General features: G+C 40.2%; 1 protein-coding gene across 5 annotated transcripts in view; it reads right to left on the bottom strand.

Moving 5' to 3' along the window:
- The window catches only part of LOC103153124 (PH and SEC7 domain-containing protein 1-like), a 79687-nt gene that overhangs the window by 64149 nt on the left and 10068 nt on the right, over positions 1-5470 (bottom strand). The window contains exon 1 of one of the 5 annotated variants that reach the window (XM_016661147.1): positions 4624-4797. The exons of the other annotated variants lie outside the window; for them this stretch is intronic. The gene's annotated coding sequence lies outside the window, so the exon portion shown is untranslated. Of the gene's footprint in view, positions 1-4623; positions 4798-5470 lie in introns of those variants that run through there. 5 annotated transcript variants of the gene reach the window in all.

Raw genomic sequence — 5470 nt, forward strand, 5'->3', positions numbered from 1 at the left:
TCTTCTAAAAAAAAAAAAAAAAAAATCTGATGAAAACACACCTCCAGTTCAAACTCCACATCCACTTTTCGGGTGCTGCATTACAATTACCCAAGCAGCAACTTAAGCAGACTGGCAGGAACAAGAAAGGCTAGTTTTAAAGGGACTTGGTGTCTCCTCGTCATGGTGCCTTCAAAGACACGATCACACAAAAGCCACGAGTCCTGTGAGTCACGCAGAGGCAACAGGAGGTGTGACCGAGTACGGAGAATGATCCAGAGAGGCTTATTGATGGAAATAAAAGGAGAAAGATATTCAATCAACACCACAAACGCCATGACCTTGCTGCCTTCAGACTCCTCCACTCACTACTGTGACTCACTGAATGAAGAACTGAACACAAACAGAGGATCCGAGGATAATGGCCGAGCAATCATTGAAATATTCAGTCTGTTTATCACATCAGTCTATAAGTGAACATCTTGACTTTTCATGGGTTGTAATTTAAATAAGTGAGAAAAGTCCGTCTTAAACAGCTGTTAGGCAAAATTTTCCAACTATAATTGTCAACCAAACGCTGATTTTATCCCCACACTTTGGTGTTTTATATAATCACACAAATTTAAACACCCAGCCAATCATAGAAAATCCACAAACTAGCTGTCAAATAACTGTTTTTTTTATTAATTAAGTGCAAAAAAAAAGCAACATTGCTAAAAGATTTCAAACAGCCGAACATCATGTCTCGATCTAAAGAAACCCAAGAAATGATCGGGAACAAAGCCATCGACGCCTACCAGCCTGGAAAGGGTTCCAAAACCGTTTCTAAAGCTTTATGACTTTATTGAGCTGCAGTGAGAACCATTATGGTGGAAACATGGAACAGTGCTGAACCTTTCCAGGAATAGGCGACCAAAATTACCCCAAGACCACATCAACAACCCACAAGGTCACGAAAGAGCCCAGAGCGTCCAAAGCCCTGCAGATCTCACTCAATTCAGTGCAGACTTGTGTTCATTGTTCAGTAATTAGACAGAGATGGGGCAAAAAAATGGCATTTATGAGAGCTTAATAAATGCCATTTTATCTCGTCTCATATTTGTCAAAAAGCAAGTTCTTTCTGGGGAAATATTTTGTGAACTGGAAGTACTCCAAATTTTACCAGCGTTACCTTTAACAACGTCAAATTAAACCAATAACTAAATATGATGGTGGTGGTGATGGTCTGAGGTTCATTTGCTGCTTCAACTTGCTGCGTTTACCCACCAGCTCCTCCCCACTGTTAGAAAATGCTGCTGCAGGAAGTCCGGCCATCAGCTTCAGGAATGATCCAGAGTACAAAAACAAATCCAAATCTGAATCTGTAACAAAAGCTTTGGAATGACTCAGTCCAAACCTGGATGTAAATCCAATTTAGATACCATAATATAACCTTAAACAGACTGTTCATGCTCAAAAACCCTCCAGTGTGACTTAAGTACAGTAACCCTGTGAAGAAGAGCGGGCCAGAACTCAAATCAGAGCTCGGTTTGCCTCACTGCACCCCGACTGGGCTCAATAGATTCAAAGAGGTAATGAAGCCAAAGCTGTGAGCTGAAAGACACTAAACTCCTCAGGATTAACACACTCAGGTGATAATTACGGCTGGTTATCGCTCTTAATGTCCTCCTTCCTATGGGCTGTTAGTGAGAAGATGCAATAATAAGAGACGGGACACAGCTTTATATTGATGAGGATAAATTAATAACAAAATAACATCACTATTTGATTTATTATCCCAAACTTTCAAGTAAAAGAAATTTAACTTTTTTGTCTCCAAGTGTTTTATGAATGAGCTGTTCTAACTTTTGACGCTCAGGCACATTGTGCTCACTATTTCTATACGAAATTAGAATCAAGGATCAAATTCATTATTTTTTATGACAAATAAGCCAGCTTTCATACATGTGGGAGACAGTCATACACAGCAATCTATTGTGTAAAATGGCCAAATCCTAGTTTTCATTTTTTTGTTTTGTTTTTTTTAAAAAATTTTTATCCATTTTTAAATCAAAGATTTCAGCGTCTTACAAATTAAAAACATTTTAATACTGAAAGTATAGAATCATCTGGTTAATGTATAATATTTAAACAGTTAAATAGATAAATAACCCACATTTATTTGGATTAATCTAAAGGATGTGATTTTATCTATCAGTTATCTACAGATACTTTAATATAAAAGGGTTTATCATGTGAAATTTTAAAAAATAATGTTTTTGTGGCTAATAGGCTGCGAAAAGTCCTCAGTAAACTGATGAACCTCACTCTGCTAAGGGTTTTTGCTGAGGTTGATTGCTGTTGCAATGCTAGGCTAATGTTTGCTTTCTTGCTTTTTGTTTTGATACGACTTGAAACATAACACGTTTCATGTGTTTTTCCAAATACAAAAGGGCAGCAGAACGTATAAAAGGTTGCTTCTTCTGTTTCATAAAACTAGCATTTTTTTCTTTGAACGTCGTTATTAATGATGCCTACTGGTGTCTGTGGTCTCTCCCACATGGCTGTCTGCTAAAAGCCTCCACTAACCTAAAAACAAGGTGTGGATCGGGTCCGAAACAACTTGCTCTCTGGTCTGAATCCATTGGACTTATGCCATTACAAATCGATGGTCTGTCGGCTTTTTCATTGCAGTGATGCTGTAGAAGTGTTGGCAACTTTTGGTACGATAGCAACTGTTTAAGGCAGCTTATGTGATGAGTTGTATTTATGAAATAACTAGTTTGCACTTCGGTTAAGTTTATTCTTTTTGTCCTTCTCAATAATCAAACACCTACATGTGCCTGTGAAGCGAGGACACGTCTGGCCATGGCCACCTGTTGCACTGCTGAACCTTAACTCAGACAAAGTTGGTGGATTAAACGTGCACCCAGAGCGCAACAGGATTAATCCTGCAATCACCGGATCATTTCTCATCAGCCAGCAAACAGGCCAGGCAAAAATCAAATCTACAAAGTATATCTGCACTTTCCACTTAGTCAAAAAAAAAAGCCTGTGAAGCACAAAACCTCTCGGTCCATGTTGTGGTTCAGCTGGAACCAACCAGAACCAGGATTAGCAGGACTGCTGAGAGCAGAGTTGACATCCCACTCCTTCAGTCCCGACAGAAACCTGCTTCTCAGAAATACTAAAACACACAATCAATGAGTTCTGCAATAATAAAAACTGACAAATTAGTACCAAAATAAATCATATTTTACCTCAATTTTTCATCCACAGTTGATGAAGCAGCTACACTGGCCTGCATTTCTTTAGGTCATCCTCCGTGGCTTTAAATTGTTTACCTATGAGTTTATTATTCCAGTTAAAGAGTTATCAGCATGACTCGGTCTGGATTTGATCAGATTTGTTTGAATTTGATTGTCGTTGTCTAAAAATGTCTGTTTTTTCCTCATAGCTGAGTTACAGAAGCGAGGTTAAAATTTTAACAGCACTTAGAGATTTGGGAGTCTCTAAGCAAGGAATGAGAAATTAACTTTCCCCAAAGGCCGAACGAGTAACTATGACTGTTGTTGAAAGATCACTGGTTCTAAATTAATCTAAAAAAATTATTAAAAATGATTTATATTGGCTGCTAGTGACAGCTGTCATTGTAGCTGAATATTTACACCTGAAACTTCATATTATTTTAATCAAAATAACTGTATTCAAGTAAAATAATTGTTAAAAGAAAAAGGAGGAATTCCCTGTACACTTGCACTGATCATGTTAATGAACTGCGTTATCCTTAGAGACAACCGTTTTTTGTTTGGCTGCAGCATATTGATTATAGGAATGTGGATTAGAAGGTGATTGTTTGTGACACTGTATCCTTCAGTATCTTTTGCATTCAATGAGCTGAATTTCCTCTTAGCATGCAAAGCGAGGATCCCTGAGAGTCGGAAATATTGCAACGTTATTAATGCTCAAATCGATACTGTGATGATGAGCTATGACGCCGCTCTGCCTTAGAAGAAGTTATTATTAGAAAATATTACTATTATCATTATTAAAAACTTCTACACTCTGTATTAGTGTCTCGTTTTAGCGAGACGTGCCGCTGGGCTGATGTAGCTGCCCAATCAGAGAAACGACACCAGTCGCCTTCAAAGTAAAAGCTGAATCAAAGCATCACATTATGCATGTTTCACTTTGCATTCTCTACTGACTTCTACAGTAGTGACTGAGTTTGAGTAGGTGGTGAGGGTGGAAGGGATCAGCATGAGACGCTGACACTGACAGGTCTTCTAAAACTGATCATATAGAAATATACTTGACTGTTCTCACACTTTCTCTCACATGTTATGATGTCACTTCTGCTTCTGAAAAACATAAAATCACACCCACCCACACAAACCAACACTGAGAGCTTCCTTACTTCGCGTGCGGGACTCGGGGGTCTGTGTGTGTCATAAAGTGACACACACACACACACGCGCACACACACACATCTGGATCATGTGTGTGATGGTGCACAGTTGTCAGCTGTCTCAGGTTGTTGTGCGCTCCCTCTGCGGTGTCAGCACAAACCAGAGACGCTCGCTGCTACGTTTCCACTACAGGCGCTCAGATTTCTCCCACCTCGCTGCATTCCTCCTGCAGGTCCCGTTTCAGTCTCACACTCACCTCTCCTCCTCTTGCAGCCGCCCAGTCCGTATGAGATTTACACCTCCCACATGGCTTACTTAGCCTCATCCGTTCTGTCATTCCTCCTTCCTTCCCTCTCATCTTCCTCTCCTTCCCAGCAAAGGCAGCCGGTGGAGACCTGTCCGACCAGCACATCCAGAACCCCCCTCCTCTCCTCTCCTCTCCTTCCTCACCTCGTCAACCAGCGGAGAAGCTCAGCCTATTAGCACGCTCCTATCCACCCATCCCCACCCCTTTCCCTCTCACATACATGCTGAGTCAGTGTGGAGTGCTTAACACAGGGGGGAGTATGCAAGGCAGCGGGGATGAGAAACGATTAAAGCTGCCGAGAAGCAGCTCGGCTTGGGCCCCACCGTCCACACGGGTTGAAGCGGAGAAGAAGGAATAAGACAGAAAAATAAAGCAGCAGATGTGAGAGGATGGAGATAAGACATGTGGTCTGATCTGCATGTGTGAAATCCTTATTTAAAACAATTCAGTGATACATGAGAACATGGGAAAGATGGAGATTTGCAAACGGGGCAGTATCAATCTGCATTTAATTTCTATAAATATGCAGCTCTGTTAAAAAAATGAAGAGCCCACTGCACACTGAAAACCTCCTGGTTGTTCCGCCAAACATTGATTTCTGAACTCTTCCTGAGTTAAAACAATAGTTTTGTTGTTTCTTAAAGAATACGAACTTGTTTTCTTTGCATTATTGAGGTCTGACAGCACTGCCTGCATCTTTTTCATTATTTTCTGCAAATAAGCAACAAAAATTTTGCTTTAAACTTCAGAGACTTGTTGTCAATAGTTCAGAGTAAAAGAACAATGTTCATTTTAC

Source organism: Poecilia formosa, unplaced genomic scaffold (genome assembly GCF_000485575.1).
Source record: "Poecilia formosa unplaced genomic scaffold, Poecilia_formosa-5.1.2 Scaffold7, whole genome shotgun sequence".
Taxonomy (NCBI): domain Eukaryota; kingdom Metazoa; phylum Chordata; class Actinopteri; order Cyprinodontiformes; family Poeciliidae; genus Poecilia; species Poecilia formosa.